The sequence below is a fragment of the Ranitomeya variabilis genome, chromosome 1, assembly GCF_051348905.1.
Source record: "Ranitomeya variabilis isolate aRanVar5 chromosome 1, aRanVar5.hap1, whole genome shotgun sequence".
Classification (NCBI taxonomy): Eukaryota; Metazoa; Chordata; class Amphibia; order Anura; family Dendrobatidae; genus Ranitomeya; species Ranitomeya variabilis.
Window position 1 is genome coordinate 170,983,861 of NC_135232.1, and position 22,881 is coordinate 171,006,741.

The following is a 22,881-nucleotide window of genomic DNA, read 5'->3' on the forward strand; positions in this document are numbered from 1 at the left end:
AATATGGCAGTCATATTATTTCAATAGGAGGTTAAGAAAATATTATATAAATTAGAATTTTGTCATACTTCCATCTCTCCGTGCAGACAATTAGCCATCCTCTTCTCATCTGACCAGGAGGCAGGGCCGGACTGGGACTAAAATTCAGCCCTGGCATTTGAAGTTACACAGGCCCACTTGTCACATGGTGACTGTATAATATCTTTGTACACTTGTAGGCAGGGCCGGTTTTAGGCAAAGTGGGGCCCTAGGCAAAGTTTAAAATGGGTCCGCAAATGCTAACATATTGCACATCACACAGAAGCCTTTCTGTTGTATTTACGTGCGCTGAGTTCAGGCCGCTAAACGAGTTTGATCGACAATACTGAAGTTGTTCAACGCTTGTTTCCCGGCCTCTTTCCACCAGCTGAGGAATAATGATGAGACAGAACGATCACTAATAGATCACCATACAGTATCATGTTTTCAGCAGCACATCTACAGTTTACACTGGCAATGTGCTGCTGACAACAAGGCTTTTTGTTCCAGCAAAAACAATCCGAATATGCAGCATTTTACTTGTTTAGTAAAATACACCCCATAGTCCTCCATATATTATAATGTGCTCCATAGTCCTCCATATAGTATAATACACTCCCTATAGTCCTCCATATATTAAAATACACTGCTCAGTCCTCCACATAGTATAATACACTCCTCATAGTCCTCCATATAGCATAATACAATCCTCATAGTCCTCCATATAGCATAATACAATCCTCATAGTGCTCCATATAGTATAATGCACCGCCACAGTCATCCATGTAGTACAATTCACTTCCCATAGTATAATGCACCCCATAGTTCTTCATATAGTATAACGTATTCCCCATAGTCCTCGATACAGTATAATGCAGCCCACATATAGTATAATGCAGCCACCCCAGAGTATAATGCAGCCACCCCACAGAGTATAATGCAGCCACCCCAGAGTATGTAACCCCCATAGAATATAATACAGCCCACCTCCCCATAATATATAATGTAGCCCCCCATAGAATATAATGCAGCCCCCCATAGTATATAACGCAGCCTCCCCCATAGAATATAATATACCCCCACAATAGTATATAACACAGCCACATAGTACATAACATGGCCTCCCCCATAGAATATAATATACTCCCCATAGTATATAGCAAAGCCCGCATATTATATAGCACAAACCGCATAGTATACAGCACAGCCTGCATACTATAGCACAGCTCGCGTAGTAGATAACACAGCCCACACAGCAGTATTCAGCACAGACCACACAGTAGTATACAGCACAGACCACACAGTAGTATACAGCACAGCCCACGTAGAAGTATACAGCACAGTCCACACAGTAGTATACAGCACAGCCCACAGAGTAATATATACAGCACAGCCCACAAAGTAATATATACAGCACAGCCCACAAAGTAATATATACAGCACAGCCCACAGAGAACTATATACAGCACAGCCCACAGAGAACTATATACAGGACAGCCCACAGAGAACTATATACAGCACAGCCCACAGAGAACTATATAAAGCACAGCCCAGAGTACTATATACAGCACAGCCCAGAGTACTATATAAAGCACAGCCCAGAGAGTACTATATACAGCACAGCCCAGAGAGTACTATATACAGCACAGCCCAGAGAGTACTATATACAGCACAGCCCACAGAGTACTATATACAGCACAGCCCACAGAGTACTATACACAGCACAGCCCACAGAGTACTATATACAGCACAGCCCACAGAGTACTATATACAGCACAGCCCACAGAGTACTATATACAGCACAGCCCACAGAGAACTATATACAGCACACAGTATTATACAGCACAGAGCACAGCCCAGAGAACTATATACAGCCCACAGTAGTATACAGCACAGAGCACAGCCCACAGAGAACTATATACAGCACAGAGCACAGCCCACAGAGAACTATATACAGCCCACAGTAGCATACAGCACAGAGCACAGCCCACAGATAACTATATACAGCCCACAGTAGTATACAGCACAGAGCACAGCCCACAGAGAACTATATACAGCACAGAGCACAGCCCACAGAGAACTATATACAGCCCACAGTAGCATACAGCACAGAGCACAGCCCACAGATAACTATATACAGCCCACAGTAGTATACAGCACAGAGCACAGCCCACAGATAACTATATACAGCACAGAGCACAGCCCACAGAGAACTATATACAGCCCACAGTAGCATACAGCACAGAGCACAGCCCACAGATAACTATATACAGCCCACAGTAGTATACAGCACAGAGCACAGCCCACAGAGAGCTATATACAGCCCACAGTAGTATACAGCACAGAGCACAGCCCACAGAGAACTATATACAGCCCACAGCAGTATACAGCACAGAGCACAGCCCACAGAGAACTATATACAGCCCACAGCAATATACAGCACAGAGCACAGCCCACAGAGAACTATATATAGCACAGAGCACACAGTAGTATACAGCACAGAGCACAGCCCACAGAGAGCTATATACAGCCCACAGCAGTATACAGCACAGAGCACAGCCCACAGAGAACTATATACAGCCCACAGCAGTATACAGCACAGAGCACAGCCCACAGAGAACTATATATAGCACAGAGCACACAGTAGTATACAGCACAGAGCACAGCCCACAGAGAGCTATATACAGCCCACAGCAGTATACAGCACAGAGCACAGCCCACAGAGAACTATATATAGCACAGAGCACACAGTAGTATACAGCACAGAGCACAGCCCACAGAGAGCTATATACAGCCCACAGCAGTATACAGCACAGAGCACAGCCCACAGAGAACTATATACAGCCCACAGTAGTATACAGCACAGAGCACAGCCCACAGAGAGCTATACACAGCCCACAGTAGTATACAGCACAGAGCACAGCCCACAGAGAACTATATACAGCCCACAGCATTATACAGCACAGAGCACAGCCCACAGAGAACTATATACAGCCCACAGCAGTATACAGCACAGAGCACGGCCCACAGAGAACTATATATAGCACAGAGCACACAGTAGTATACAGCACAGAGCACAGCCCACAGAGAGCTATATACAGCCCACAGCAGTATACAGCACAGAGCACAGCCCACAGAGAACTATATACAGCCCACAGTAGTATACAGCACAGAGCACAGCCCACAGAGAGCTATATACAGCCCACAGTAGTATACAGCACAGAGCACAGCCCACAGAGAACTATATACAGCCCACAGCAGTATACAGCACAGAGCACAGCCCACAGAGAACTATATACAGCCCACAGCAGTATACAGCACAGCCCACAGAGAACTATATATAGCACAGAGCACACAGTAGTATACAGCACAGAGCACAGCCCACAGAGAGCTATATACAGCCCACAGCAGTATACAGCACAGAGCACAGCCCACAGAGAACTATATACAGCCCACAGTAGTATACAGCACAGAGCACAGCCCACAGAGAACTATATACAGCCCACAGCAGTATACAGCACAGAGCACAGCCCACAGAGAACTATATACAGCCCACATCTCTTCTCTTCCTCCCCTCACCTCCTCCGAGAATGGCCCCACAGTCCAGAAAAAAAAAAACCCTCCTCACCTCTCCTCGTGCCCAGCGTTGCTTCCTGGTTCCTGCTCCTGTCTCAGCAGCTGCAGTCTGCCCGGGACACAGCAGGTGCGCGATGATATGACGTCATCGCGCACCCGCAGTGTCAGAGGCAGAGCGGGGAATGATGGGAGAGGAGCGTCTGTAGACGCTCTCTCCTCCATCATTGCATTCAACTGTACCGGCGTCTATACGCCGGTATAGTTGAATGCGACGGCGGGGGCGGCGGATTGAGCGGCCCACCACTGGCACCGGCCCTTCTGGCATTTGCCAGAAGTGCCCTATGGCCAGTCCGGCCCTGCCAGGAGGAGTGGTGAGGCATGTGAATGAGACTCTTTATAATATTTCATTCAGAAAAACTCACTGTCAGTCCCTTGGAGAAGCAATGTCTATTGTAGTCCTGTTAAAACTTTCAGTGGCATCTCCTCTGAAAAGAAACACTCATTGATCTAATCATAATAGGTTTTGTCACAATTCCTCCCCTCAGTGTGCCTTGGATGCAGTGAGTGACAGCTGAGTCGTTCAGTCTAGTGCAGGGGTGTACTTAGCTGTTGGCATTTTGATAGACCACTCAGCCATCCAAACTAAGATTGGAGGGTCCTGAGCTTCCTTCAGGTGTTCCCTGTTCTAAGTGATTACCCAGCTACTTAGCTAAGCTGTCAGTCTCAGCCAATCGTAGAATTTGCTCAGTGTTGTTTGTGTGCCTTATATTCCTGTGTTCTGTTTGTTAATCTGTTGGTTCCTGACATTTGACTTCATTTTGGCCATCCATTGTCCTAACCTGTTTGCCCTGACCTGCTATCTTCCTGATATTCTGGCCTTGGACCGCGACATGACTATGCCTTTGTCTTTCCCCCTTTAGTTTTCAATGTGCTCTCTTGGTATCTGAACCCTGAAACGTTTGAGTACCCTGCCTCACGCCTTGTCCATGGGTAGTGACTAGTGTCACAGGTTTCTTTATCCCTTTTTATTACATGCTATTTGCTTTTATGCATGTCTTATTTTTTGTAACATTGAAAGCATTGTACTCATTTTGTATATAAGTCTAAAATGTAATAAGTTTGTTCTTCAAGCTTGAAACGTAGTGTAAGGCAGTGGGAGGGATCACATGCAAGGGTCGGTATGTGTCCCCCAGGATGCGGCCGGAGTCCTATTAAACCCGCTGGAGTGCCTTGTGTTCACAGCAGGGAAGAATGAATGGATTAGGTCCAAGCAGTGACTCAGTCAGATTATTAGGAAAACCAGTTAGGGGCTTTTATTTTTAGAGGGATTTGCTGGTTTGGTAGTGGGGCAAATCCCTCTCTCCACTCCGGCTTTTGGAAGTGGCTCTATGGCCACGATTCAATTTAAATCTGGCAGATTGGCCTTGGGTGTGTCAGATTGGAGTTTGCAAGCTGCAGAGCAGAAGGCTCTGTGCAACTCAGGTCTGTGTGGAGCTAACACAGGGCCAGGGACTTCAAGGTGGCTGACGCACCCAAGAGACACGGCTGTGTCATTGTCCACGGCAATTTGTTGTGAACATAGACTGTGTATATGGAAACCCTGCTGTGAACCGGAGGCTCACACCTGTATGTGAGCCTGAAAATAAAGACACTGTTTACATTGAATTTTCTGTGGTCCCTGCCTGTCGCACTGCACCAACCCCACTGCACTACAGTACGCACAACCCCAAAGTAGGAAAGTAAAACCTGGTTGTGTTTGCCACAGTGCAATTAACCCCTTTCTGCCAGCTGACGGAATAGTACGTCAGCTGGCAGATCCCCTGCTTTAAGGTGGGCTCCGGCGGCGAGCCCACCTTAAAGCCGCGACATGTCAGCTGTTTTGTACAGCTGACATGTGCGCGCAATGAGCGCGAGCGGAATCGCGATCCGCCTGCGCCCATTAGCTAGTTAAATGCCGCCGTCAAGCGCTGACAGCGGCATTTAACTAGCGCTCCCGGCCTCGCGGCCGGAGGTACTCGCACTGCTGACCCCCGTCACATGATCGGGGGTCAGCAGTGCATCGCCATAACAACCAGAGGTCTCCTCGAGACCTCTATGGTTGTTGATGGCCGATTGCTTTGAGCGCCACCCAGTGGTCGGCGCTAAAATTACACCTGCCTTTCTGCTACATAGAGGTGATCTGTATGTCACCTCTATGTAGCAGAGCCGATCGAGTTGTGCATGCTTCTAGCCTCCTATGGAGGCTATTGAAGCATGCCAAAATTAAAAAAAAAAAGTGGTTAAAAATATAAAAAAAATAAAAAATATATAAAAGTTCAAATCACCCCCCTTTCGCCCCAATCAAAATAAAACTATAAAAAAAATCAAACCTACACATATTTGGTATCACCGCGTTCAGAATCGCCCGATCTATCAATAAAAACAAAGGATTAACCTGACCGCTAAATGGCGTAGCGAGAAAAAAATAAAAACGCCAAAATTATGTTTTTTTGGTCGCCGCGACATTGCATTAAAATGCAATAACGGGCGATCAAAAGAATGTATCTACACCAAAATGGTATAATTAAAAACGCCAGCTTGGCACGCAAAAAATAAGCCCTCACCCGACCCCAGATCATGAAAATTGGAGACGCTACGGGTATCGGAAAATCGCGCAATTTTTTATTTTTTTTTTATTTTTATTTTTTTTAGCAAACTTTGGAATTTTTTCTCACCACTTAGATAAAAAAATAACCTAGACATGTTAGGTGTCTAAGATCTCGTAATGACCTGGAGAATCATAATGGCAGGTCAGTTTTAGCATTTGGTGAACCTAGCAAAAAAGCCAAACAAAAAACAAGTGTGAGATTGCACTTTTTTTGCAATTTCATCACACTTGGAATTTTTTTCCCGTTTTCTGTTACACGGCATGGTAAAACCAATGGTATCGTTCAAAAGTACATCTCGTCCCGCAAAAAATAAGCCCTCACATGGCCATATTGACGGAAAAATAAAAAAGTTATGGCTCTAGGAAGGAGGGGAGCGAAAAATGAAAACGAAAAAACGGAAAAAGCTCCGGGGGTGAAGGGGTTAAGTACCTATCAGGTGCTTGGGAAAGTTAGGTTTACATGTGTACTAGTGTGTCACCCAGGGAAGGCATCTCACTAGCTTATCAAAATGGTGAGTGGTAGCAGAACGATGTGAGATGTGTATGCGTGAACTGGCTGTGGAGTGCGCTTAGTTCAATGTCAACCTATTGCAATAGTTGAGTGGATGAGTGAGTGTGAGAAGCGGAGTCCCCCTTTTCAGTCACATCTGAGTCATGCGTGGCGCGGGTTGGTGTTGTTCGTGACACAAGCCTATTTAGAGTAATAAAGATTGCGATTCATCACACAAGTCTTGATGAGGATGCACAAATACCCTGTCCAGATCAAGGTCGCCATTGTGGTGAAGTTAGCCAAACTGGTGTGAAAACACCAAAAGTAAAAAAAAATTGCATTGCACAAAAAAAATTGTGACTTTTCAAAGTGTTTTACGACATTTTTCTGGTGTAATTGCTTTGATAAATCTGAGCTTATCTACTTAGCAAAGCATTGATGTGTTTGGATTTATCATTTTTCATTTACCTTTACTTACTGGGTGAAAAAAATACATTCAAGCCATAGATGCAGTAAACAAGTGATTTGATTTCATTGTAAAGATATGATTGTGATGAGGCATGCTGCAGATGTGAACAGGAGTCGCTAACATATTTGACTTAGGCAGTGGCGTAGCTAGAGCTTTCGCCGCCCGGGGCTGTTCCCGAGTTTGGCGCCCCCCCCCCCCGGCCCCATACCACACAAAGGTTACCAAAAATAGTATACGACAGAAGGCGCAGAGCCCCACGTATATGGCAGACGGCACACAGCCCCGCGTATACAGCAGAAGGCGCAGAGCCCCGCGTATACAGCAGAAGGCGCAGAGCCCCGCGTATACGGCAGAAGGCGCAGAGCCCCGCGTATACGGCAGAAGGCGCAGAGCCCCGCGTATACGGCAGAAGGCGCAGAGCCCCGCGTATACGGCAGAAGGCGCAGAGCCCCGCGTATACGGCAGAAGGCGCAGAGCCCCGCGTATACGGCAGAAGGCGCAGAGCCCCGCGTATACGGCAGAAGGCGCAGAGCCCCGCGTATACGGCAGAAGGCGCAGAGCCCCGCGTATACGGCAGAAGGCGCAGAGCCCCGCGTATACGGCAGAAGGCGCAGAGCCCCGCGTATACGGCAGAAGGCGCAGAGCCCCGCGTATACGGCAGAAGGCGCAGAGCCCCGCGTATACGGCAGAAGGCGCAGAGCCCCGCGTATACGGCAGAAGGCGCAGAGCCCCGCGTATACGGCAGAAGGCGCAGAGCCCAGTATATACGGAAGAAGGTGCAGAGCCCAGTATATACGGAAGAAGGTGCAGAGCCCAGTATATACGGAAGAAGGTGCAGAGCCCAGTGTATACGGAAGAAGGTGCAGAGCCCAGTGTATACGGAAGAAGGTGCAGAGCCCAGTATATACGGAAGAAGGTGCAGAGCCCAGTGTATACGGAAGAAGGTGCAGAGCCCAGTGTATACGGAAGAAGGTGCAGAGCCCAGTGTATACGGAAGAAGGTGCAGAGCCCAGTGTATACGGAAGAAGGTGCAGAGCCCAGTGTATACGGAAGAAGGTGCAGAGCCCAGTGTATACGGAAGAAGGTGCAGAGCCCAGTGTATACGGAAGAAGGTGCAGAGCCCAGTGTATACGGAAGAAGGTGCAGAGCCCAGTGTATACGGAAGAAGGTGCAGAGCCCAGTATATACGGAAGAAGGTGCAGAGCCCAGTATATACGGAAGAAGGTGCAGAGCCCAGTATATACGGAAGAAGGTGCAGAGCTGGCCCCCGCGTTTACGACTGACGGCACAGAGCGAGGTTCCCCTATAACAAACACCTAGCCGATCTTCTTACCTGAACATTCTCATGTACACTCATACATCGGTACATACTGCGCACTACATAACCCTCGTACACAGGGCCGGACTGGGACTAAAATTCAGCCCTGGCATTTGAAGTTACACAGGCCCACTTGTCACATGGTGACTGTATAATATCTTTGTACACTTGTAGGCAGGGCCGGTTTTAGGCAAAGTGGGGCCCTAGGCAAAGTTTAAAATGGGTCCGCAAATGCTAACATATTGCACATCACACAGAAGCCTTTCTGTTGTATTTACGTGCGCTGAGTTCAGGCCGCTAAACGAGTTTGATCGACAATACTGAAGTTGTTCAACGCTTGTTTCCCGGCCTCTTTCCACCAGCTGAGGAATAATGATGAGACAGAACGATCACTAATAGATCACCATACAGTATCATGTTTTCAGCAGCACATCTACAGTTTACACTGGCAATGTGCTGCTGACAACAAGGCTTTTTGTTCCAGCAAAAACAATCCGAATATGCAGCATTTTACTTGTTTAGTAAAATACACCCCATAGTCCTCCATATATTATAATGTGCTCCATAGTCCTCCATATAGTATAATACACTCCCTATAGTCCTCCATATATTAAAATACACTGCTCAGTCCTCCACATAGTATAATACACTCCTCATAGTCCTCCATATAGCATAATACAATCCTCATAGTCCTCCATATAGCATAATACAATCCTCATAGTGCTCCATATAGTATAATGCACCGCCACAGTCATCCATGTAGTACAATTCACTTCCCATAGTATAACGCACCCCATAGTTCTTCATATAGTATAACGTATTCCCCATAGTCCTCGATACAGTATAATGCAGCCCACATATAGTATAATGCAGCCACCCCAGAGTATAATGCAGCCACCCCAGAGTATAATGCAGCCACCCCAGAGTATAATGCAGCCACCCCACAGAGTATAATGCAGCCACCCCAGAGTATGTAACCCCCATAGAATATAATACAGCCCACCTCCCCATAATATATAATGTAGCCCCCCATAGAATATAATGCAGCCCCCCATAGTATATAACGCAGCCTCCCCCATAGAATATAATATACCCCCACAATAGTATATAACACAGCCACATAGTACATAACATGGCCTCCCCCATAGAATATAATATACTCCCCATAGTATATAGCAAAGCCCGCATATTATATAGCACAAACCGCATAGTATACAGCACAGCCTGCATACTATAGCACAGCTCGCGTAGTAGATAACACAGCCCACACAGCAGTATTCAGCACAGACCACACAGTAGTATACAGCACAGACCACACAGTAGTATACAGCACAGCCCACGTAGAAGTATACAGCACAGTCCACACAGTAGTATACAGCACAGCCCACAGAGTAATATATACAGCACAGCCCACAAAGTAATATATACAGCACAGCCCACAAAGTAATATATACAGCACAGCCCACAGAGAACTATATACAGCACAGCCCACAGAGAACTATATACAGGACAGCCCACAGAGAACTATATACAGCACAGCCCACAGAGAACTATATAAAGCACAGCCCAGAGTACTATATACAGCACAGCCCAGAGTACTATATAAAGCACAGCCCAGAGAGTACTATATACAGCACAGCCCAGAGAGTACTATATACAGCACAGCCCAGAGAGTACTATATACAGCACAGCCCACAGAGTACTATATACAGCACAGCCCACAGAGTACTATACACAGCACAGCCCACAGAGTACTATATACAGCACAGCCCACAGAGTACTATATACAGCACAGCCCACAGAGTACTATATACAGCACAGCCCACAGAGAACTATATACAGCACACAGTATTATACAGCACAGAGCACAGCCCAGAGAACTATATACAGCCCACAGTAGTATACAGCACAGAGCACAGCCCACAGAGAACTATATACAGCACAGAGCACAGCCCACAGAGAACTATATACAGCCCACAGTAGCATACAGCACAGAGCACAGCCCACAGATAACTATATACAGCCCACAGTAGTATACAGCACAGAGCACAGCCCACAGAGAACTATATACAGCACAGAGCACAGCCCACAGAGAACTACATACAGCCCACAGTAGCATACAGCACAGAGCACAGCCCACAGATAACTATATACAGCCCACAGTAGTATACAGCACAGAGCACAGCCCACAGATAACTATATACAGCACAGAGCACAGCCCACAGAGAACTATATACAGCCCACAGTAGCATACAGCACAGAGCACAGCCCACAGATAACTATATACAGCCCACAGTAGTATACAGCACAGAGCACAGCCCACAGAGAGCTATATACAGCCCACAGTAGTATACAGCACAGAGCACAGCCCACAGAGAACTATATACAGCCCACAGCAGTATACAGCACAGAGCACAGCCCACAGAGAACTATATACAGCCCACAGCAATATACAGCACAGAGCACAGCCCACAGAGAACTATATATAGCACAGAGCACACAGTAGTATACAGCACAGAGCACAGAGAGCTATATACAGCCCACAGCAGTATACAGCACAGAGCACAGCCCACAGAGAACTATATACAGCCCACAGCAGTATACAGCACAGAGCACAGCCCACAGAGAACTATATATAGCACAGAGCACACAGTAGTATACAGCACAGCCCACAGAGAGCTATATACAGCCCACAGCAGTATACAGCACAGAGCACAGCCCACAGAGAACTATATATAGCACAGAGCACACAGTAGTATACAGCACAGAGCACAGCCCACAGAGAGCTATATACAGCCCACAGCAGTATACAGCACAGAGCACAGCCCACAGAGAACTATATACAGCCCACAGTAGTATACAGCACAGAGCACAGCCCACAGAGAGCTATACACAGCCCACAGTAGTATACAGCACAGAGCACAGCCCACAGAGAACTATATACAGCCCACAGCAGTATACAGCACAGAGCACAGCCCACAGAGAACTATATACAGCCCACAGCAGTATACAGCACAGAGCACGGCCCACAGAGAACTATATATAGCACAGAGCACACAGTAGTATACAGCACAGAGCACAGCCCACAGAGAGCTATATACAGCCCACAGCAGTATACAGCACAGAGCACAGCCCACAGAGAACTATATACAGCCCACAGTAGTATACAGCACAGAGCACAGCCCACAGAGAGCTATATACAGCCCACAGTAGTATACAGCACAGAGCACAGCCCACAGAGAACTATATACAGCCCACAGCAGTATACAGCACAGAGCACAGCCCACAGAGAACTATATACAGCCCACAGCAGTATACAGCACAGCCCAGATAACTATATATAGCACAGAGCACACAGTAGTATACAGCACAGAGCACAGCCCACAGAGAGCTATATACAGCCCACAGCAGTATACAGCACAGAGCACAGCCCACAGAGAACTATATACAGCCCACAGTAGTATACAGCACAGAGCACAGCCCACAGAGAACTATATACAGCCCACAGCAGTATACAGCACAGAGCACAGCCCACAGAGAACTATATACAGCCCACAGTAGTATACAGCACAGAGCACAGCCCACAGAGAGCTATATACAGCCCACAGCAGTATACAGCACAGAGCACAGCCACAGAGTACTATATACAGCCCACAGCAGTATACAGCACAGAGCACAGCCCACAGAGAACTATATACAGCCCACATCTCTTCTCTTCCTCCCCTCACCTCCTCCGAGAATGGCCCCACAGTCCAAAAAAAAAAAAAACTCTCCTCACCTCTCCTCGTGCCCAGCGTTGCTTCCTGGTTCCTGCTCCTGTCTCAGCAGCTGCAGTCTGCCCGGGACACAGCAGGTGCGCGATGATATGACATCATCGCGCACCCGCAGTGTCAGAGGCAGAGCGGGGAATGATGGGAGAGGAGCGTCTGTAGACGCTCTCTCCTCCATCATTGCATTCAACTGTACCGGCGTCTATACGCCGGTATAGTTGAATGCGACGGCGGGGGCGGCGGATTGAGCGGCCCACCACTGGCACCGGCCCTTCTGGCATTTGCCAGAAGTGCCCTATGGCCAGTCCGGCCCTGCTCGTACAGCAGTTAGTACACAGCACAGCCGTCAGCCTACAGTGTGACGAGTCCTCCCACACACGTGACTGATCACAGGTATCTACGACGTCGGGGTCAGGAAAGGTCCTTTGGCTCAGTCCATCCTGACCGAAGGGGGGGGGGGGGTGTTACAGTGTCCTGGGCTATGGAGATGTGTGCACGCACTGTGTTAAGCATGCACGCCACCCCCACAAGTCTCTCCACTCTTTAGAGGCACCACACTCTGCTCCTTTTCATCTGCAGCGTCTCAGTGATGCAGAAACAAGCACTAGTGATGGAGTCGGAGCGTCACAGCTTTGGACTACAATACGCCCCCCGCATTGTGCCGCCCGGGGCGGACTGCCCCCCCCCGCCCCCCCCTTCCTACGCCACTGGACTTAGGGCTGAATCAGTGACGTCAGGCTAAGCTCCATGCTAGCTGTTGGTAATAGATACTACTCTGCAAGTAGCAACGTAAGCATTCCTTGTGGGAAAGTCTAGATCTCGATACTGGGGTCAAGAGTGAAGAACTGACTTTAAATTGTGCTGCGAATATGGTGAGCACAAATTTTTAAGCAGGACAAGGATTTGGCAAGAACAAATAGATTTTGTTGCTTGATCCCAAAGTGATGAGTGTTGGGGTGTCCCCTTAAAAAAACAAATCAGATCCACTGGCCCTTTAAGATGAAGAAATTTGTGCAGGCTTTTGACCTGCAGAGTAGCACAATGTAGCAGAATAGCAGTGACCTGATGAAAAACAGGCACTTAAGTGGTATGGTATTTTTAGACAGAATCTGGTGTTTTGGGACAGCAGGGCTCCTGTTAGAGATGTTATCCCAGGATGTTCAGGTGCTAACCGTGTGTCTTCGGTGTGCTCGAATAATATGTTCAAGTCCCTGCTGCTGCATGTCTCGCGGCTGTTTGACAGCCGCAACACATGCAAGGATTGTCTAAAGGTACCTTCACACTAAACGATATCGCTAGCGATCTGTGACGTTGCAGCGTCCTGGATAGCGATATCGTTGTGTTTGAATGGCAACAGCGATCAGGATCCTGCTGTGATATCGCTGGTCGTTGCTGAAAGTTCAGAACTTTATTTGGTCGTCAGATCGGCGTGTATCGTCGTGTTTGACAGCCAAAGCAACGATGCCAGCGATGTTTTACAGTGGTAACCAGGGTAAATATTGGGTTACTAAGCGCAGGGCCGCGCTTAGTAACCCGATGTTTACCCTGGTTACCATTGTAAAAGTAAAAAAAACAAACAGTACATACTCACATTCCGGTGTCTGTCACACGTCCCTTGCCGTCTGCTTCCTGCACTGACTGTGAGTGCCGGCCGTAAAGTAAAAGCAGAGCACAGCGGTGACGTCACCGCTGTGCTGTACTTTACGGCCGGCAATCACAGTCAGTGCAGGAAGCAGACGGCAAGGGACGTGTGACAGACACCGGAATGTGAGTATGTACTGTTTGTTTTTTTTACTTTTACAATGGTAACCAGGGTAAACATCGGGTTACTAAGCGCGGCCCTGCGCTTAGTAACCCGATGTTTACCCGGGGACCTCGGCATCGTTGGTCGCTGGAGAGCCGTCTGTGTGACAGCTCCCCAGCGACCACACAACGACTTACCAACGATCACGGCCAGGTCGTATCGCTGGTCGTGATCGTTGGTAAATCGTTTAGTGTGAAGGTACCTTAAGGCCTCTTTCACATTTCCGTCTGTACGGGCCCGTTGCAATGCGTCGGGCCGACGTACCGACAGATGTTGTGAAATTACTGCACGACGTGGGCAGCGGATGCAGTTTTTCAACGCATCCGCTGCCCATTCTGCAGTCCGGGAAGGAGGGGGCGGAGTTTGCCGCGCATGTGCGGTCGAAAATGGCGGACGTGACGCACAAAAAACTTTACATTGAACGTTTTTTTGTGTGTCGCGTCCACCAAAGCACGACGGATCCGTCGCACGACGGACGCGACGTGTGGCCATCCGTCGCTAATACAAGTCTATGGGCAAAAAACGCATCCTGCAAGCACATTTGCAGGATTCGTTTTTTGCCCAAACCGACGAATTGCGACGGACAAAAGACGGAAGTGTGAAAGAGGCCTAACAGCGTGAGACATGCACCTGCAGGGACTCAAACATATTTTTCCAGCATGCCGAAGACACTTAGCACCCTAGCATGCTCAGATGACACCTTATCTGAGCATGTTCGCTCATCACTACCAAGGACCCTATCTCTAAAGTAGCCCTCTGTCAAAACTTTATCCTACCGCATGTTCAGTGGACTGGTTAGTCCATGGGAAGCCTGCCTTTAAAAATCAGAAACTGCAGTGACAATGCCAGTTTTGCATTATTAGTAAAGTTTCTGTGCTTAGAAAAGTAGAAGGACCTATGAAAAGGGTGCAAGAAGATATCATGATAACATGACAGGACCTTCACCCTATGGAAGTCTGGAGGAACTGAAAAGGAAAAGCAGACTTCTGATGTCATGGGGTTACCGCGACAGTGTGGAGCCAGAAAACAGCAGCATCTGATTGCTCCTACTCTGGCACTGAGAAGAAGCACTTCTCCTTCATTTTAAATGTTTATTTCTTCTGGCAGAACAGGGGTTAATCGGCCATGTTGGAAATCCCTGTGCTCACAGCTGTGCTCGGTTAGCCACTCCTTTTCCCTTATAATCTGGGCTCTGATACTAATCCTTGTCAGAGCTAGCTTTATTACTGCATGGCTACCAGACGGAGAGGAGTTTGCATGAGAAGGAGAGTTGAAGGAGTTATTAGTGACTTTTGCTTGGTTTGTTTATGTGGTAATTCCTTCTCCTTCTCTGTTTTGGTTTAATCCCCTGCCTTTACACCCCTTTGGATTCCTCTGTTATATGTGAGTGAATATTTTGGATGCCTGGAGTTTTCTGTTAACCCTTGTTTGTGTTGCCTTGTTTGTCGGGTTGATGTACTACGGTGCACAGTGGGGGAAGAGAACAGACGGATGGCTAACTCAGGAAATAAGGCAAGGCAGAGGCCCTGACATCCTTACCTTCAGAAGTAGCCCAGGGAGCAGGGCAAGCTAGGTCGCCCCCTAGTGTTAGAGGAATGGAAGGAGCCCCTGGTCTCGGGTCGCCAAACAGCTGTGTTGTGACAGATGAGCCCTCTATTCTGTCCCTGTAAATGTAGTAGACTGTGTGTATAAAATAAAGATTTTGTGTATATAGCATAGACTAATTATATATAGCATAAATTGTGTAATACAGTGTAGACTGTGTGTGTATATATTATAGACTGTATGTATAGTACAGGCTGTGCTGCCATTTTTCCTTGCGTACAGTATAGACTGTGCATTTAGCATGGATTTTGTGTATATTTTATGGATTGCCTTTATATAGTAAAGATTGTTTGTGTTTATATGATAGACTGTAAATAACAGATTGTATATAGCAGGGGTATCAAACTCGTCTGGGTATACGGGCCGCACATAGAAAAACTTTTAATTTGATGAGACACATTCATTGCAGGATGAGATCACATTTTTAGTGATACCATTTTTTTTTATCTATACACCTTTTCAGCATTTTTTAAAAACATTCTTGGCATGTTATTAAATTGTTTTAAATGGCATTAATTGCATGGGTTATTATACAATTGTATAGCTTGAGTTAATATGGATGGATAACAAATGTGCAAAAAGGTAAAGATCCATCTTTTGTCCATAAAATCCAAGCAACTTATTTGTTCTTTAAGATGCACCTGTCAGCAGGATTTTGCTCAGTAAACTACAGACACTGTCATATTGCTGCTGTTAAACTGATTAAAATGATACCTGGGTGAAGAAATCTGTCTTATGGTTCTTGTGTAATCAGTGGTAGAAGTTTTCAGGTAATGAGATTCTTGTGCTTCTTTGCGGGACTGTAGGCAGAGTCTTATCTTCCAGAGAAACCAAGAAGAGACCTGCCCACAGGCCAACCTGACAGTGTCTGTAGCTTACTTAGCAAAATCCTGATGACAGGTTCCCTTTAAAAACGTATAAGGCAATACTGCATACAACTACGACTAGGTGTGAGGGGTATAAATCAGAGGTCTTTCGTACTCTAACCACGCTCTTAGACTCAGTCGTATAACAAATGTGCACTTTTTTTCTTTACTTTAGATTGTATATAAAACAGCATTTTTAGTGGCAAAATATTTTTCATACTTTATTTTCAATTTTTTTTTTTTACAATTTCTCTTCCTTTTTTTGTCCCCCAATTGGCCTCATATAATAATATTGTCTTTCAATTCGCACCATATAGTAATTCTGGCCATCAACTTGTAGTAATGTCCTCCTTCCTGGTCCATATATTTGAGTAATGTCCCTCATCCTGGTCCGTATCCTGTGGTAATGTCCTCCATCATGGCCCCCGTATTGCAGTAGTGTCCCCATACTGGTTCACATATTGCAGTACTGTCCCTCATCCTGGTCCCTATCCTGTAGTAATGTCCTCCATCCTGGTCCCTATATTGCAGTAAAGTCCCTCATCCTGCTCCCCATATTGCAGTAATGTCCCCATCCTGGTCAACATATTGGAGTAATGTCTCCCATCCTGGTTCCCATACTGTAGTTTTGTCCCTATCCTATAGTAATATCCTCCATCCTGGACAATATATTGCAGTAATGTCCCCCATCCTGGTCCCTATATTGCAGTAATGTCCCCCATCCTGGTTCCTATCCTGTAGTAATGTCCCCCATCCTGGTCCATATATTGCAGTAGTGTCCCCCATCCTGGTCCCTACATTGCAATAATGTCCCCCATCCTGGTTCCTATCCTGTAGTAATGTCCCCCATCCTGGTCCAGATATTGCAGTCATGTCCACATCCTGCTCCCTATATTGCAGTAATGTCCCCCATCCTGGTTCCTATCCTGTAGTAATGTCCCCCATCCTGGTCCATATATTGCAGTAGTGTCCCCCATCCTGGTCCCTATATTGCAGTAATGTCCCCCATCCTGGTCCAGATATTGCAGTAATGTCCACATCCTGGTCTCGATATTGCAGTAATGTCCCCTATCCTGTAATAATGTCCCCCATCCTGGTCCATATATTGCAGTAATGTCCCCCATCCTGGTTCATATATTGCAGCAATGTCTTTCATCCTGGTCCCTATCCTGTAGTAATGTCCCCCATCCTGGTCCCAATATTGCAGTAATGTCCTCCATCCTCGTTCCTATCCTGTAGTAATGTCCCCCATCCTGGTCCATATATTGCAGTAATGTCCCCCATCCTGGTTCCTATCCTGTAGTAATGTCCTCCATCATGGTCCCAATATTGCAGTAATGTCCCCCATCCTGGTTCCTATCCTGTAGTAATGTCCTCCATCATGGTCCCTATATTGCAGTAATGTCCCCCATCCTGGTCCATATATTGCAGTAATGTCCCCCATCCTGGTCCATATATTGCAGTAATGTCCTCCATCCTTGTCCCTATAGTGCAGTAATGTCCTTCATCCTGGCCCATATATTGCAGTAATGTCCCCCATCCTGGCCCATATATTGTAGTAATGTCCTCCATCCTGGTCCATATATTGCAGTAATGTCCCCCATCCTGGTCCATATATTGCAGTAATGTCCCCCATCCTGGTCCCGATATTGCAGTAATGTCCTCCATCCTGGTCCCAATATTGCAGTAATGTCCCCCATCCTGGTCCCTATATTGCAGTAATGTCCCCCGTCCAGGTCCCGATATTGCAGTAATGTCCTCCATCCTGGTCCCGATATTGCAGTAATGTCCCCCATCCTTGTTCCTATCCTGTAGTAATCTCCCCCATCCTGGTCCCTATATTGCAGTAATGTCCCCCATCCTGGTTCCTATCCTGTAGTAATGTCCCCCATCCTGGTTCATATATTGTAGTAATGTCCCCCATCCTGGTCCCGATATTGCAGTAATGTCCCCCATCTTGGTCCCAATATTGCAGTAATGTTCCCCATCCAGGTCCTGATATTGCAGTAATGTCCTCCATCCTGGTCCCTGTATTGCAGTAATGTCCCCCATCCTGATCCTGATATTGCAGTAATGTCCCCTCATCCTGGTTCCTATCTTGTAGTAATGTCCCCCATCCTGGTCCTGATATTGCAGTAATATCCTCCATCCTGGTCCCGATATTGCAGTAATATCCCCCATCCTGGTTCCTATCCTGTAGTAATGTCCCCCATCCTGGTCCAAATATTGCAGTAATGTCCCCCATCCTGGCCCATATATTGCAGTAATGTCCCCCATCCTGGTCCTGATATTGCAGTAATGTCCCCCATCCTGGTCCATATATTGCAGTAATGTCCCCCATCCTGGTCCATATATTGCAGTAATGTCCCCCATCCTGGTCCTGATATTGCAGTAATCTCCTCCATCCTGGTCCCCATGTAGCAGCCATAATCCCCTTTGTGCCACTCTTCACATTGCACATTAAAAAAATCCTTCTCTCCTGTACACCGCTCCCTTCTTCCACAGGCGGTACAGTGCCGTGACGTCAGTGACCTCATACGCTGCCGGCACATCGACGGACGCACATTCAGTTGCAGAGAAGGGCTGGGTTCGGCAGCCCCCTGGACCGAACCACATCATTACGGGAGCTCAAGTGCCTACGGGCCGCATGAGAACAGCCTTTGGGGTGCGTGCTGCCTGTGTGTTTAAGACCCCTGGTATACATCCAGGGCCGGACTGGCCATCTGGCAATTCTGGCAAACACCAGAAGGGCCTGTCTGGTCATGGGCCACCTTGTGTGCTACGTTGTTAACAGCATTGGTGTTCTCAAGACACCCATACTGTTAAGAGTTGTGATGGAGCACAAAGTTGCTGACTCCGTCACTTACCCCAGCAGGCCACGGGTAGCATTAGAAATATTGGTCTTGTAGAAAATCTTCCTTTCCTCCATCCAGGGTAATATTTGTGATATATCCCATCTGGTTCATGGGGACCTGTGTGATTTCAAATGCCAGCGCTGAATTTCAGCCCCAGTTCGTACCTGTATACAGCATAGAATGTGTTTATATCACACATAACCTATCCTATATACTATCTATGTTAGCAAAACGCTTGTTTGCTGGGTGATTGGATTGCTTATGCTTGCATACATATTCTTGATATCTGCAGCTTATTACCCTGGTAAATAAGTGATATGTAGCTGAAAATATGATGCTGTATATGGGGACAGAATGAGCGTGCTAGCCGTCACTCTCTCCACATCATTGTTCTTCAGCCTGTGTACACAGTCAAGAAAATGAGCAGTGAGCGACTTGTGTGTTACCAATGAGTGAACGTTTAGCTGTCTGAAATCAGCTGTGTAAATGCACCAGAAATTTGTGATGGTTTTACCCACACTGTCAAAAACCAGGCATGTTAAAGGAAGCCTGACATGTAGGGTTAATGTGCAGGTTGATAGCATTAGGAAGGTGCCCAGCCACTGTACGCACAAGTGCTGCTGCCGGGAGAAAATGAACTTTATTCCTCACTTGAGCCACCACCTTTCAGTGATACAGGCATTCCGGTCTCTGAGGAGTACTGTGAGCGGTTCCTGGAGGCACTCCCCAGTGTTTTCACTGATGTACATCTGCTTACAGGTGACTGTATCTCCAGCCTATATGATGGAAAATCGGCGATTCCTGGGAAGAATAAAGATCATTTTCTCCCATGAGAAGCGCTTTCAGTACTATGTTCAACCACTTTCTTAACGCTATTAACCCTATATCTACAGGTAAAAAGAATTGTCTGACCTGACAGGTTCTCTTTAGTAGAATGTACTTTCTACATCTTTTCTATCTATATAATCGTCTAAGGGTCACTTCCGTCTGTTTGTCTGTCATGGAAATCCCGCGTTGCTGATTGGTCGCAGTCGGCCCCGACCAATCAGCGACGGGCACAGTCCGACCGCGAATTTGCCCTTCCCTACTTCCCTCCAGTCAGTGCCCCCATTGCGGTTTTGCAGTCCGTTAACGTTGCTATTAACCCTGTGTGACCAACTTTTTACTATTGATGCTGCCTATGCAGCATCAATAGTAAAAAGATCTAACGTTAAAAATAATAAAAAAATCATTATATTCTCAACTTCCGGCAGCTTTCCCGCTCCTCGCGACGCTCCGGTCCCAAGAATGCATTTCGGCAATGACCGGATATGACGTAGCGGTCTCGCGAGATGATGACGTAGCGGTCTCGCAAGACCGCTACATCATCACGTGTTATTGCAGCAATGCATTCTTGGGACCAGAGCATCGCGAGGAGCATCGCTAAACGCCTGGGCTGGATCCGGGGGCCGCCGGAAGGTGAGTATATAACAATTTTTTATTTTAATTCTTTTTTTTATCAGGGATATGGTGCCCAAATTGCTATATACTGCGTGGGCTGTGTTAGACACTACGTGGGCTGTTATATACTGCATGAGCTGTGTTATATACTGCTTCTCTGTGCTTATACTACATGAGCTGCGCTATATACTATGTGGCTGTGCAATATACTACGTGGCTGGGCAATATACTACGTGGCTGTGTTATATACTACGTGGGCTGTGTTATTTACTGCGTAGGCTGTGGTATATACTACTATACATATTCTAGAATACCCGATGCGTTAGAATCGGGCCACCATCTAGTTTCCTTATATTATCCCAAAGATTAATCACTTTATATTTTTTTTTAGAAACAAATGAATAGTAATACTTCTTTCTAATGCATGTCACATATAAAGAAATGTCCTCCGACCTTCAAGCAAACTGATTTCCTGATAGTGACTACACTGGTTACGTAATGGCCTATAAATGTAAAGAATATTTCCAATCCTCATGCATAATCTGTACTTTATATTCTAATTAGTATGTTCCATTGACTCACGCTGCATGATCAGCTGCACCCTCTTGTAAACCTTACCTTTATGTAATTTTAAGATTGCATAATGTGCCAGGAAAACAGAGTTGATGTTTTGGCAATTATAGAGTACATTCCCACAGTATCTACTTATCTGTTATACAATAATCGCAATTATATTACGTGTTCTACATTATTCACAATGTCCTATATAATTGTCAGTGCAAATGGTGGAGAGCCAATCACAGGTGACATACATTTTTATATTAAGCAATACTGTAGAAGTTTTGTACCTTATGCTAAAATAAAACAATCAACAAATACATAAACCTTTGTAGATTTAGAATGTCATGGCCCTATATTATACATAGCGTCCCTGGTGATACAAAGGCTAGAAACAAATTGTCAAATAATACAATATATATATATGTGTGTGTGTGTGTATATATATTATATATATATATATATATATATATATATATATATATATATATATATATATATATATATATATCTCAGGACAAAACTAATTCTGCGAGTCCTTTCTGTCATCTGTTATGTAATCCTACCTCCATGAAAACTGCATATATTTATATCTCTGCTTCTCATTCTTCACTCACCTGTACTTATACTGCGGGCTGACAAAAGGTAATTTAGTTTGCTGGTAGACAGAGTGGTCTGTCTACTCCTACACACCACACATTCTTAAGGAGCAGGAAGAATAGACTGCCCACATGTAAGGAAGTAGATGTCGAGAGATGTCATGTGACCACAAAGAGGAAATTCCATTGTTACAATGTAAAGTTAGCAATATTATCAGAAGGTTCTAAATACTTTCTGTTGTTGTAGCTCCTTTTCTGATTCCAGAAGCATCTGTTTGACTCGGCTTTGCCACACATTATTGTCTCACTACAGTTATCCCACACTTATATGTGGGATATACAGTTGTGCTCAAGTTTACATACACCGGCAGAATTTTTGCTTTCTTGGCCTTTTTTCATAGAATATGTATGATAACACCAAAACTTTTTCTCCACTCATGGTTAGTTTTTGGATGAAGCCATTAATTGGCAAACTACTGTGTTTTTAACCCCTTAACCCCAGAGCTTTTTCTGGTTTTGCATTTTCGTTTTGTCGCTCTCCTTCTTCCCAGAGCTATAACTTTTTAAATTATTTTTTCAATATGGCCTTGCAAGGGCTTGTTGTTTGCAGGACGAGTTGTACTTTTGAACGACACCATTGGTTTTACTATACTGTGTACTTGAAAATGGGAAAAAAAATTCCAAGTGCGGTGAAATTGCAAAAAAAGTGCAATCCCACACTTGTTTTTTGTTTGGCTTTTTTACTAGGTTCACTAAATGCTAAAACTGACCTGCCATTATGATTCTCCAAGTCATTACGAGTTCATAGACACTAAACATGTCTAAGTTCTTTTTTTATCTAAGTGGTGACAAATAAATTTCAAACT

General features: G+C 45.9%; 1 protein-coding gene across 3 annotated transcripts in view; it reads right to left on the reverse strand.

Annotated features, from left to right (window-relative positions):
* Nucleotides 1-22,188, reverse strand: part of TICAM2 (TIR domain containing adaptor molecule 2) — a 34,448-nt gene extending 12,260 nt beyond the window's left edge. The window contains exons 1-2 of one of the 3 annotated variants that reach the window (XM_077290628.1): nucleotides 22,034-22,162; nucleotides 20,070-20,219 (exon numbers count right to left, since the gene is read on the reverse strand). The gene's annotated coding sequence lies outside the window, so the exon portion shown is untranslated. Of the gene's footprint in view, nucleotides 1-20,069; nucleotides 20,220-22,033 lie in introns of all 3 variants that reach the window. The other 2 variants (XM_077290620.1, XM_077290610.1) reach the window with 2 other exon arrangements.
* Nucleotides 22,189-22,881: the final 693 nt, after the last annotated feature.